We start from the raw sequence: 14,943 nt of genomic DNA, 5'->3' as shown, positions 1-14,943 counted from the left end.
ACAGAGCGAGGACAGTAAAGCGAACTTTGCAGTCTACAAAAAACCCTAAAGCAAAACCCACGCAAAGGGGGCAAAAAAGACCCACCGTGCCGGACTAACGGCACGGCGGTACACCCTTTGCGTCTCAGAGCTTCCAGCAAAACAAAAGACAAGCTGGACAGAAAAAAGGCAACAAAATAGCAAAAAAGCACTTAGCTATACAGAGCAGCAGGTCACAGGAACAATCAGGAGAAGCTCAGATCCAACACTGGAACATTGACTAGGAGCAAGGATAGCAGCATCAGGTGGAGTTAAGTAACGAAGCAGCTAATGAGCTCACCAGAACACCTGAGGAAGGAAGCTCAGAAGCTGCAGTACCACTTGTGACCACAGGAGTGAATTCAGCCACAGAATTCACAACACTTCCCCTGACGAAGCCCTCCTCTGTAGGGCGATACGCGTTGGGTTGTATTGCTTGGTCCACGCTGGTCTGCACCCGGGGACGGCGTCTCCTTCTCCTCTTACTCTTATATTGCGGGTAATGTTACTTCTGTGCTGCCTTATTTTTGGCATGGGTTGCACCTAGACTGCACGTTTTTTGCTGTCTCTTTTAGCCCTCATGTGTGGAGTTATTCTCCATTTCTTGCACTTGGGTGGCTTTTTTTCTCCCTGATATTGTCTTATTTTTGGGGGGGTTTCCCCTTACTTTGGCGGCTGTCCCCCTGTCTCTTTGGGACCATACACACCATAGGGAGTTACATCAGGGCCCGCTTATATGCATTTAGCTCCATGAGCCAGAGGGTTGGTCTCCCACTACTAATTAGGGTGGGCAGATTTATTCCATTTGATATTTGTATTATACAAGTTATATTGATATGTGGACCAGGTGTACCTGGTATTACTGTTTTTAATTATGTTTTATGTTTTTTGAAGTTGTGGTTTGTCAATAAAATTCTTGTTCTTATATTGTTCTATCATTATTTATCAGCCTTGTGGTGTGCATTCTTATGAGCGGCTTCTTTTTCTTTTGGTTGCTGTATTCACTGGCATTTGGTATTAGTGGGTATTGGTAGTGCGCTCTATATGCTTACTTTTGCTCGTCCTGCAAAACAAGACCTCACATGACTCTGTGGACCAAAATATGGAAAAATTACAGCTCTCAAAATGTGGTGATGATAAATCTATTTTTTGCAATAAAAAGCGTCTTTTAGTCGGTGTCAGCTGCCAAACATAAAAACCCGCTATAAATAGTAAATCAAACCCCCCTTTATCACCCGCTTAGTTAGGGAAAAATAATAAGATAAAAAAGGTATTTATTTCCATTTTCCCATTAGGGTTAGGGTTGCGCCTATAGTTAGGGTTGGGGTTACAGTTTGTGTTGGGGCTAAACTTAGGGTTAGGTTTGTGGTTCGGGTTAGGGTTGGGATTAGGGTTAGGGCTATGGTTGGGATTAGGGGTATGTTAGGATAAGGTTTGTGGTTCGGGTTGGGGTTAGGGTTATGGTTGGGATTAGGGGTGTGTTAGGATAAGGTTTGTGGTTTGGGTTAGGGTTGGGATTAGGGTGTGTTGGGGTTTGGGTTGTGTTGGCGTTAGGGTTGGGGTTAGGGTTTGAGTTAGAATAGGGGGTTTCAACTGTTTGGGCACATCAGGGGGTCTGATCTCAATTCCAGGCAATTCAGCGTTGAAAAAGTAAAACAGTGCTCCTTCCCTTCCGAGCTCTGCCGTGTGCCCAAACAGGGGTGTACCCCAATTTGTGGGGTAACAGCGTACTCTGAACAAATTGCACAACAACTTTTGGGGTCCAATTTCTCCTGTTAGGGAAAATAAAAAATTGGGGCAAAAAGATCATTCTTTTGAAAAAAATAAGATTTTTTTATTTTTTTGGCTCTACATTATAAACTTCTGTCAAGCATTTGGGGGATCAAAGTGCTCACCACACATCTAGATAAGTTCCATAGGGGGTCTACTTTCCTGTAGCAATTACTGACTGTGGGAACATAGCCTAAAGAGTTTTGGAATTATTACTGCTATAAAAGTGAGTAAAATAAATAAATGGGGTGATCACCCCTTCACTCTTGACTCCTTTATAATTTATTTGTGTTTTTTATATAATCACTTACAGTTAAGTTTTGAGGTGTATTTATTTTCTATAATTTCTAGGTTTTTAATACCAATAAAGATAATTTTTGTATTGTATAATCAGTGATTATATGTGCAATAATATACACTTTAAATTTATTTGGTTGGCAGCCTGAGGCGGCAGAGGTGGGCAGGCTGAGACGACCATCAAAGAATAACTGTTCATTTAAGTCCAGGTGCTTGGTGCTTCACAGTGGGCAATCATTTAAGTACATCTTCCCAGCTGCTTGCTTTCCCTCGATCTCCAACCTTCTCCGTTGATATGAAGCCAGAGCTGTCTAGTAAAGGAGAGGGGATGGACATAGAGGGAAAACATGCAGGTGACAAGGTGAATGTAAATGATTGGCCCCGCTGTGAAGCAGAATGGAGGGCCTTTTTTTGAACAGTCACTCTATGCTGACAGTTCCTTTAAACCTAAGTTCCCTCTCATACTGACCGTCCAACATATTCATCAATTTTCAGCACCACTCTGATATTTCGGTGCCATCTTGTAAGCGTAGGTGGTGACTGGCTGGAAGTCAGAAGCTATGTCATAAGTAGAGTTGAGCGAATTTCTTCTGGTCCCTGCTTATTCGGCAAGCTGTAGCGCTTACCGATGAAGCTACAGCGGTAATCCGGATACCTGGAGCGCTCCTGATGATCAAATGTTTGGCACCACAGCTGCAAGTGTCGTAGCTGTGTGACAGTCACACAACACATGCATGGACAGCCTGTGTGTTGGGCTCCATGCATGTGCTATGACTGTCTATGGCACGTATCATTACAAATATCGGTCTAGTAGTAAATCGTGCTTTCCTCCATGAAGGCTAATATTAGTCATTTATCCCATTTGGTGCTTGGGGATGAGAACAGCATGGGCCTGTCTGATTTCAAATGCCAGGGCTGAATTTCATTCCCAGTCCGTACCTGCCTATACTAAGGACATGTCTGTATTTGGTCAGTATTTTACATCTGCATTTATCACCAACTCCAGGCTTTGGCTTATAAATACTGAACTGGTGACGTGTTTCTATTATACTTTTCCTCTGTACCACTCCTGATTTTGGCTTACAAAAAAGTGATGTAAAATACTGAACATGTGAACTTGGCCTAAGGATAAGTGATAATTTATTGCTGGGGGGTACTCAGGCGAGGCAGTCTTGGGTGAGCTGTCACTTCTGCTCGCTCTGCGACCCTACACACACAGTTTGCCCCTTGTTCTGCTGTGTAAGTGGCGCTTACCACTTACTTCTGGCCGCAGGCCTTTAAAGACTCCAGGAATCCCTCTCCTGGAACCAGGGCAGCAATCAATCCAGGTGACTCTTCATTTTGACAGCCCAAAAAACCGGTCCGCAAAGCTTTTCTTTGTTTGGCCTGTCAAAAATGACTGCACTGCATAGCGGAGTTATACAGCAGCACTTCCGCTTGTTCTTGTCACCGTTGAGTCAATGGTGACAAAAACCAAAGCGTCTCTTTTAGATTGTTATTTAAATCTTTTTTGACATTCCCGAACCAGTATGATGATGTAGTCTTGCAATTTCCAAGCTAATTCTGATTTGGCATTCTCATATATGTAGGTAATCCTCGTTTACAAATTACCTTGCAAGCTGTAATTGTGTGTACATAGACCAGGAAAGATGTACAAACATAAATCAGGCTCTCAAAAAAGAAAGGAGAAAAGGGATCATGATGAAGAGGAGGAAAGGCTTTAAAAGAAAAGCATTTAATCTATGTACTTTAAAAAGCCACAAAGCACCAAAGGAGGTGATGATGACACTGGTGAACCGGCTGCCTCGTCAAGCTTTTCTTCTGTAATGCAAGAAGAGGCTGAAACTATGCCAACTGATGTGGAAACAGAAGAATCTGCAGAGACGGTCCAGGTCCACAACCAAGTCGCCTTTTCCCAGTCCTTCTCACAAAATGCTCCCTTCCTCTGTTTGTATACATATGGAAGAAGAGGTTCAAGTTCCATTTTAGAACATGTGTATGAAGAACCATTTTGCGGCCAGAGTGCAGCCACTCTTTCTCCAGAGAAGTGCACTTGAACAACATTAGAAGAAGGAGAAGAAGAAGAAGGAGGAGAAAAAGAAGATGGAGAAGGAGAAGAAGAAATTAATTGGAAAGACCCAGCAATGTGGCCAGATGTCATCAAGGATAGGGAACGGGAGAAGATCGTTCTTTCAGGGCTTTCTAATGAAGAAGAACTGAAGCAGATGGTACAATCTTTGCCTAAGGATGTTGATGACTGTTCCTTTAGTGACTTTCTCCTATATGCAAAGTCATCTAATGGGCGTGAAAAATTTATAAGGGATTGGCTACGATGGAGCCCAAGTAGGAAGGTAATGTATTGTGTAATATGTATGGCATTTTCAGATGATAAAAGAACAATACTGGGAGCATCCTTTGCTGGAAAGAAGGTTTTAATAATATGGTTTCCAAATGGCATCGTCTGTACCTCAAGCTACCAGAGCATGAACATAGTGCACTGCACAGGAAGCACTACTGGAGTTGGAGAACATGCCAAAAGTCCCAAGTTGGCCATGGTGTTGACTTCAAGATGCAAAGAAGTTTAGCGAAGGAAGCAGAGAGGCTTGTGGCTCTTCTAGAAAGACTTTTGGATGTGACACTGCATTTAGCTTCACGCAACATGGCTTTCAGGGGAACATCACAGAGAATTGGAGACCTACATAATGGCATTTTCTTGGAACATTGGAAATCTTGTCACGATATGACAATGTTCTAAAAGAGCACCTAGAAAAGGTCGAGGTTAGTTAAGAAAAGGGAAAAAAAATGCCAGCTCATTATCTATCTTGGGCAACACAAAACAAATTTATAAATATTTGTGGAAAACATGTCCTGGATGCCATACTTTCAGAAAGGAAAGAAGCAATTTATTTTTCTGTTATTTGCGATGAAACTCCAGATGTCTCACACACAAAACAGAATGTTATAGTTTCAAGGTATGTATCCAGAGATCCCCAAACAGGAATTTGGCATGTGCAAGAAAGGTTTTTGGAATTTTTTTATTTTTTTCAGAATTTCAGAAGACGGGAAGACATGATTATATCAAGACTGCATGAGCATTGACCTTAAAGACTGCAGAGGCCAAGGATATGATAATGAGGCAAACATGTCTGGTAGGATTAAAGGTGTGAGGGCCAAAATTCTAGGAAAAATTCCAAGAGCTCTCTTTTCTCCTTGTGCTGCCCATTCTTTAAACCTCGTGGGTGTTCATGCTGCTGCAAGCTGCCCTGAAATGAAAACTTTTTTTGGAAGTGTAAACGGCTATACATTCTGTTTAGCAACAACCCTGAGAGATGGAACACCTTGCTTGAAGTAGTTGGAAGGTCTTTGCATGATCTAAGTGACACCCGGTGGAGCTCAAGAATAGAGGCTGTACGTCCCATTGCTCAAAGGCTACCAAGTATTTTGAAGGCTCTTCATAAAGTTATTTCTTCTGGAAAGCTCACAAATGATGCACATTCAGAAGCTGAAGGTCTCTCTGACTATTTTTCATCTTTCAGGGCAGTGGTTTTGGCTACATTTTGGGTAAAAGTTCTTGCCAGTTTTGAGGAGAGAAACCAAATACTACAGTCTAGATCTGTCTCCTTGGAAGTTGGAGCTGCCAACATTAAAGCTCTCTCTAAAAAGATGAAATTAATTAGAGAAAAGTGACCCACTCTGCTTTCTGAAGCCAGTTTGGTTGCAGATTGCATGGGCATTCCAAAGGATCTATTGAATGCTCAACAATTGCGCCAAAGAAGATCAAAGCATCATGAAGCTGCAAGTCCTGAAGAGCACTTGAAAGTTAATGTCTTGCTTGTGGCAATGGACACTATAATTTCTGATCTTCACCAGCGCTTCAGATCGATGGAAGATATCTGCAAGTTGTTTGCTCCAATTCTTAAGATGACAACAATTAGTGAAGAAAATCTGGTGGCATCCACTGAAGAATTGATATCTGCATACCGTGAAGATTTCACATCATCGTTACTCTCTGAGCTGCAACATCTATGGAAAGTTTATGAAGCTACATTTACAGACAACATGGGTTCACTGGATTTGCTAAATGCCATTTTTACAAATTTGAGCTTCAAGGAATATTTGGAGAGGTTTGTATTGCACTCAGAATTTTCATCACCCTACCACTTTCAGTAGCAGAAAGAGAGAGAGAACATTTAGCAAACTTTCATTGGTCAAGAACTATCTGCATTCTACAATGACAGAACAATGATTGAATGGCCTAGCCCTTCTATCAATTGAACATGAGCTTGCCAGATGCCTGAATTGTAAAGATCTGATCTGATAACGGATTTTGCAAAACAAGGTAAGACGACTGCCTGTTCCACACATGTAAACGTAGACAATGTTACATTCGTCTATTATTGCCACATATGTTCCCCTCTATTATGGATGAGTGGCCTTGCCTGACTGTGGGTTTACGGACCCAATGTCATAAACATTAGAGAAATGTAACGTATCAGTTAGTAATGTTTCATTTTTGGGATTTGCACCTATCTGTGCTCCAGATTGGAATGGCCCTTTAATGTTAGGCCTCAGTTATTGGCACAGTGTTTGTTTTGTTTATATTTATAATTGTCCCTTTTTTAAGATTGGGGCTCAGTTCTTAACTTGGTGTGCACTATTGGTTGTTCTTAAATTTTTGTAAATACGTATTTATTATTATGGTTCAGTTCCATAGATTGTGTGCAATACTCTGTTTTTTTATTGTTTTTCTGACCTCACGAAATCACGTTATATTCGTTGTACTGATTGGTTATATGTTTGTTTTGTTTTGTTTGTTTGTTTGTTTCTTGTTTTATTTGCACTTAAATTTTGCACTTTATTTATAATTGACCAAAGGATTCCACTAAATGACTCTTATGAATAATAGATTTTGATAGCAAAATGTTTAGTGGGAATGTGTTGCCAACCTTTTATATTAAGGGAATTGACCACTCTGGTTATTGATAACCAATGTGTTTGAGATGATTAAAAGGCACTTAGAGCACATATTCAGCATAGCCTATATTTCTGTCTCCCATTCTTCATATTTGGTGCCAAAATTCAAGAAAGGCCATATTAGTAAGTGCCTTACCTAAAGGACTTTTGAGGACAATAACCATAACATGTCCAATCCTTTTATTAATAGTTTAATGTTATGGAATAATTTAAAGAATGTTACTGCTTATATCATAAAATAATTCTCAGAAACAGCTTTTCTAGTAGGCTGACACTTCCATAAGAGATCTCTTTTCAGCAGTTTCCTCATTATCATAAGCAGCAGGATTACAATGACAGATAACAGAATCCACCATTCACAATAGGCAGCGTCATGATTACCTCTTCCCCCTCCTGCACAATTACATAAGCATGTCAGTAAACATGAGAACATGTATAAAAACTCTCCCAAGATGATAGTCCCCTATAATGTCTTAAGATAGAATATATATATATATATATATATATATGTATATATATATATATAGATATATGTATATATACAGTATATCTATATATATATATATATGAGGCATCGTGATTACTCGCTAATCCCACCCCTGCCTAGTAGCTCCGCCTCCCACCACATCACCACACACAATCCCGCCCCCCCACCTCATCACCACACACAATCCCGCCCCCCACCACATCTCCACACACAATCACGCCCCCCAACCCATCACCACACACAATCACGCCCCCCACCCCATCACCACCCACAACGCCACCCCCTACCTCATCATCACCCACAACGCCACCCCCCCACCCCATCATCACCCACAATCCCGCCCCCAACCCCTCACCACCCACAATACCGCCCCCCCACCCCTTCACCACCCACAATCCCGCATCCCCACCCCATTACCACCCACAATCCCGCCCCCCCACTCCATCACCACCCACAATCCCGCCCCCCCACCCCATCACCACCCACAATTACACCCCCCCACCCCATCACCACCCACAATCCCGCGCCCCCATCACCACCCCATCACCACCCACAATTTTGCCCCCCCACCCCATCACCACCCACTTAATTCTACAAAGACGTAAATAACAAGACAAGATAATAAGGGGTAGAGGGAAGGGAGGAAAGAGAGGAAAAAAAAGGGAAAAACCTCAGTTAAATCGACTAATCAAATCCGAACTCAGTCGCACTACAGTTCGGATCCCGCTGCATAATAATCCCACGAAGACCATATAGCCTAAAAGCGCACCACCGAGTCATTTAGTAAGGCTGTAAGGTGTTCCATCCTTCTGACATCCATGATCTATCCAATGAGGATCTGAAGCGAAGGGGGACTCGGCATCGCGCAATCAGGAATCTGGCTGCCGTAAGGATATGTTGCAATAATCTATTGGAAAGTTTGCCCATACCCGGCGCCCCGTGACCCAGGAGAAGTACTAGCGGGTTTAGTTCTATGTCTGTATGCAATACCTTATCGATGAGGGACTTAACCTGACCCCAAAAGGGCACAATTTTTGGGCATGACCAAATATTTGGACAAGAGACCCAGTGCTTCCCCCACATCTCCAACAGGAGGGAGGGATAGAGGGATTCAGTCAATGCAGAAACTCTGGAGTGTGATACCAGTGCATTAGTATCTTATAGATATTTTCTCTGTAGAGAGTACACACTGATGATTTTGCGGCATTCCTCCAAATGACAGACCACTCTCGAGGAGAAATACGCCGCTCCAAGGCAGCCTCCCACTTGCGCATATATAGAAAAGATTCACCAGACCCATCCTGTGCATCCAATAAAATGTTGTACATTTCTGAAATCAGACCCCTGGTGTTCAAGCCTCTCCTGCAAATTTTCTCAAAATCCGTGGGGATCGAAGCTCCCGCTTTACCATAAAGGGAGTTAGCAAAATCTCTAATTTGTAGGTATTGAAAGAATTCCCTGTTGGAAATCGAGAAATGTTGCTTAAGATAATCAAAGGAGTGAATCTCTATGGTCTCCCCGTCTATAATGTCCGCAAATCTAAATAGGCCCGCTTTAAGCCAAGGGTGAACCATAGGAGATTCTAAACTGCTTGGGAGCTGTGGATGATAGATGAAGGACACCAGGGGGAGCAAGGTGACATGAAGGCGAATCTCCATGTTCAGGTGTTCCAAATGTCACGAGTGGACTGCATGGGGCCTAGAAGGGGTGGAAAGGACTTACATTGTGCTGGCGACCATAAAAGAGAGTTAGGGTGTATTGGGGCAAGCCATAATTTCTCTATTTCATTCCACCTACTGTAGGCCCATAGGGACGTCCAGCAGGGGATTCTCCTCAGGTGTGTAGCCCAGTAGTATTTAAGAATATTTGGCACAGAAAACCCTCCCCTGGTCTTATGAGCTGTGAGAACCTCCTTCGCCACTCTATGGCGCTTTTGTTGCCATATTAACCTAATAATAGCCACCTGAAGGGACTTCAATTCCGAGACCGGAACTCCAACTGGGAAGGTCTCAAAGGCGTAGATCAATCTGGGTAAAAGATTCATTATTACCACCGCTATCCGACCCATAAGTCCCCCTTTCTGATTGGCCCCTCTGCTTTTTGAGGCTCACACACCTTTAGGCTATGGATTCTTTTAGAACATTCAAGGTTCAACTTGTTAAAGTTTTATACTTTAATAACAAAAAGTTCAATGCTTACCATAAGAAAAAGGTCTAAAAATATGATAATAAAAAGACATACAACTTATGCAAAACAGTGTCAAAATAAACAGGAGAAAAACTTACAGAAATAATCTAACTGGTAGTTTGCTTTCTGCTCCCTGAGGGGGGTGAATGGAGTTGGTGGAACACATCAGCTTCTCAGGCTGCCCTCACATGTGAACACAATTCTCTGTCTGCAGCCTAAATTTATAACTTTGGTCTGAGGTCAGGTTTCTAGACCGGCCTCCCCAGGTTAATATCATAATTGCGGTCTGTCTGATTGGGCACGGCCGCTCTACTAATGAATATATTATTTTCTCTTGTGAAAAGGTTCTCAGGAATAGATTCCCTCAGGCCGCAATTACCACCTCCCCTCCAAGACCTAGTAGGTGCCAAATGTTAGCTTCTTCTTGGCCCTAGCTAGACCTCCTGGGGAGATATGGAGACACAATTTCTACTAGTCCCAAGGAAGTACCTATTAACACCTAGGTGCGACTTGCCTTCAGGACAGATGTTACATTATCACTAGTCACACATATAACCCTAGACATATGTCCCTACACACACACACATATATATATATATATATACATATATATATATACACATATTTCACCACAATGGCACACTGGAACAAGATTGATTGTATGGATGTAATAGGTATACAGAGATATAGTGATCAATATGGTTTCTTGCTTTAGAGTATGAGTGCAAAGTTTTTATCAGACAAAATGTGACTGCAGAAGGAGAATAATAATAATTTAATTTATATAGCGCCAACATATTCCGCAGCGCTTTACAAATTATAGAGGGCAATTGTACAGACAATAGACATTACAGCATAACAGAAATCACAGTTCAAAATAGATACCAAGAGGAGTGAGGGCCCTGCTGCTCGCAAGCTTACAAACTATGAGGAAAAGGGGAGACACGAGAGGTGGATGGTAACAATTGCTTTAGTTGTAAAATAGTATGAGAATAGGGAGAATAGTCTAGTTGTACAAAACAGGAGTATAATAACCTTGAAAAATAACAAAATGAGCTGATAAGACCCTCGGAAAAACAACTAACTGCGCATGACCTTAAAACTAATCACGCGCTAAAAGGTTCTGGAAGTCTTCATTGCTCATGACAGTGCGTGATGAATTATACAACGATAATTTTGTAGAATGTACTGCGCAGAAGCGGATATAGTCAGATAAGAAAATAATATAAAAGAATGGGGATGATTCAGTGAGGTGGGGACTTTCGTCAGACAGGTGAAGCAGACGTGCCGGCCGTCTTGATGTTTTCCCAGAATTTTCCTCCTCACTGAATCGAGGTCCCTCCGAGTGAGGAGTGATGCTACAATATCCGGTGATGTATTGATGCTCATTCATTCCTATGTAATTTGTTGTATGTTTATGACATGGGGCAGTATATCCTGCCTGCCGAGGTCCCTCCTTCCCCACATGGGTAAGCAATTGCGGTGTTTGGGCTATTAAGTATGGGTACTTTTGCCACAATATGATAGGCTAATGTTAGCCTGGGCTCTCCCCACAAGTATAATGACTAGTGAGATGTCCACTTTACAAACCCACATTTGCCTGTAGCACCAACAACTATGGAGGCACTTTGTCTGGCATTTTTTTGTATTTTTCGTGTTCTCTCCCCTACTCTCTCGTTATGTGTTTTGTATTTTGGCTTGTAGCCGGTATTTATTGTAAATTGAGCTTTGTTTAAATAAAAATTGTTCTTTATATTAGGAATGTATGACTTGGGCTCTATTTTATAGATACATATCTGTACTTATGAGCGTATACTCCTAGTCGTTTATAGGTTTAATGTTTATGACATGACTCTGATAGTCACTATATATCCTTTTGTTCATGCTTAAAATGACTATTATATATGAATATAGGAAAATATAGGAAATTGTTAAGTTGTTAGAATGTTTCTTTTTGGCACAATGCCAATTTTTAGAAATCCTTATAACTTTTTGTCTGAACATAATTTTGAAATTCTATTTTTATCAAAGTGATATATTTTGATTGCTAATTCTTCGTGCAAAAAAATCAGCATTTGGCATTTTGCCAAATTTTTGTTACAATGTTCAAGCGAAGTAGAAAAGAGAACGTTGAGGAAAAACCGGAGGTCCCCGGCTGGTCCGAGGCTCCGTATGATATAATAGCGCATGAATTGGGAAGTAGTGGACTTGCAGAGGCATGGGATGATAAGCTCAAGAGCCCCATGATGTTGTTAATATACTCATGGGGATCCCTGAAAAGGCAGGTGATGCAGTTAACCCCTCGATGTTATGTTACTCGAGGGTGTCCCTGCCAAGGCAGGTGATGCAGTGTCTCTAGGGCGTTGGCCACCGCCTATAGAGCACTTCACAAGAACTCTCTGTTGTTGAACAAAAAAATATCTCAAGCTGAACAGAGATTAACAGAATCTGAAGGAGGACGGGGAGTGGTGGAATGCAGTCAAAAAATGTCTAAAAGATCAATTGGAGCACTATCAGAAGGTAGCGGAAAAAGCTGCTGCAAAAGTTGCTCAGTATAAATAAAGGAGAAAGAAAAAAAAAACATTTAAAAAAAGGATAAAACCAACAAAGAGAAAGAACATAAAGAGGAACCAGCTAAATTGAAGCCTCTCGAGTGGGAAGATTTCTACCCTTTGGAAGCAATGGTTGCAATGGTAGCCATAAAAAGTGCAGGAGGGAATTTCTTCAGCCCCTCCTTAGGAGGATTAGGACTATGATTCCGATTCCCCAGCATAGGTAGCTAGCCAAGCCCCTATATAATTATCCATACATTGGAAAGGGGGCAATGCACAAGGAGTACCAGCATTAATTGATACGGGGGCGGAGGCTACCTTAATTTATGGAAACCCTAAAAATGTAAAGGACCCGGGTAAAAGTTTCAGGACTTGGGGAAGAGTGACTGAAGGAGCACAGACTCAAGTCACCCTCAAGATTGGGAACTTGCCATTGAGAAAATATCCTGTTTTTGTTGTTCCCATACCTGAGTGTATGATTGTCATTGACATACTCAAGGGAATGACCTTACATTTGGAGGAAGGTAAATATACTTTTGGAGTAAAAAAAAATCATATATCAATGAAACCTGTTGTGGTAGGAAAAGTAAAAATGCCCCCAGTCCATATACCTCCGGCTACTAAATTGGTGGCTATGAAACAATATCGAATATCGGAGATAGAGAATTAGGTGAAACAATTGAAGAACTGGTAGAAGTGGGCATAATGCGTCCCACAACTACTGCATGGAACAATCCTGTTTGGCCCATAAAAAAGAGTGATGGATCCTGGAGAATGACAGTAGATTATAGGGAGCTGAACAAACATACTCCTCCCCTAACAGCTGATGTCCCTGATACCATAACAATTGTTGGAAATATGACGGAACATGGTATGCTGTTATTGATTTGGCTAATGTGTTTCTCACCATACCAATTGAAGAGAAGGCACAAGACCAATTTGCCTTTACATGGTTAGGGAGACCGTATACTTGTACTAGGCTCCCACAAGGCTGGATTCACAGTCCAATTATCTGTCACCGGACGGTAGCAGAGCATTTGGATGAGTTTGATCTTCCAAAAGGTATGCAGTTTTCTCATTATATCGATGATATAAAGATACAAGAGTCAGACAATAAATCAGTTAAAGATTAGTGATGAGCAAATATACTTGTTACTCGAGATTTCTCGAGCACGCTCGGGGGTCCTCCGAGTATTTTTTAGTGCTCGGAGATTTAGTTTTCATTGCGACAGCTGAATGATTTACAGCTATTAGCCAGCTTGAATACATGTGGGGATTCCCCAGCAACCAGGCAACCCCCACATGTACTTGCTGGTTAACAGATGTAAATCATTCAGCTGCGGCAATAAAAACTAAATCTCCGAGCACTAAAAAATACTAGGAGGACCCCCGAGCGTGCTCAAGAAATCTCGAGTAACGAGTATATTCGCTCATCACTATGAAAGAACAATTGGTAAATTACTCTCCCACATGAGATCTCAGGGATGGGAGATTAATGATGCTAAGGTCCAAGGACCATCTCAAAAAGTAAAGTTCCTGGGGATCCAATGGAACAAAGGACATAGGGAAATTCTCCCTAAGGCGAAACAGAAAATGTTGAATTTTCCTACAACTTAATCAAAACAGGAAACTCCATCTTATATTGTGTTATTTGGTTTTCGGAGACAGCACATACCTCATCTTGGACAGTTATTGGCCCCACTATACAAAGTTACAAGGAAAAAATATGAGTTTGAGTGGGGAGAAGAACAACAAACTGCGTTTGAAATGGTAAAAGAAGCCATTCAGCAAGCAGTAGATTTATGGTCCATAAAGGAAGGAGAAGTGGAATTGCATGTATCAGTGCAACATCAATATGCCAGTTGCTCTTTATGGCAAAAACACGGGGCCAATAGAGTGCCTCTGGGTTTATAGAACCAAAAACTACCTGATGCTGGAGAAAAATACACTCCTCTGGAACAATAATTGTTGGCATGTTATTGGGCCTTCATAGATACGGAGCTCTTAACTTTAAATCATGTAGTGCTGCTAAGGCCACAAATACCCATCATGCAGTGGGTAATGTCCAACCCCAAATCCAATAGGAACAAAGTTTTACCAAATGGAAATGGTACATTTCTGAGAGAGCAAAGAGAGGGGAAGGAGGGGTTGCAGCCCTTCAGGAAAACGTTGCTGATATTCCTACAGAAGGACTAGCACCTTCTGTAGAGGCAGCAAAAATGGAAGAATCTCCTGTGAAATGGGGAAAACCATGCTCAGAACTGACAGAAGAACAACAAAAACATGCTTGGCTTACTGATGGGTCAGCTAAGTGTATCAGTGGAAGAAGAAGATGGAAAAGTGCTGCATTTAGTCAAAAAATGAACAAAACTTTAATAACAGAAGGTGAAGGGAAAAGCAGTCAGTATGCAGGTTTGCTGCTATTTTCCTGGCTCTAAAACACGAGCAAGGGTCCGAGTGTCATCTTTACACTGATTCATGATCAGTAGCTAATGGATTGGCCACCTGGATCATGGGGGGAAAAACACAATTGGCAAATTCACGGTAAAGAGGTATGGGGGAGAAAGGTGTGGCAAAATACCAAAGAGATAATGATGAGAATAGAGATAGTTGGTGGTCCAATGCTTTCTCTCTTTTTAATCCTACTAATTGGTTCCA

The sequence above is a fragment of the Ranitomeya imitator genome, chromosome 2 (assembly GCF_032444005.1).
Source record: "Ranitomeya imitator isolate aRanImi1 chromosome 2, aRanImi1.pri, whole genome shotgun sequence".
In the NCBI taxonomy this organism is placed as follows: Eukaryota; Metazoa; Chordata; class Amphibia; order Anura; family Dendrobatidae; genus Ranitomeya; species Ranitomeya imitator.
Note: the sequence above shows the minus strand (reverse complement) of the source record.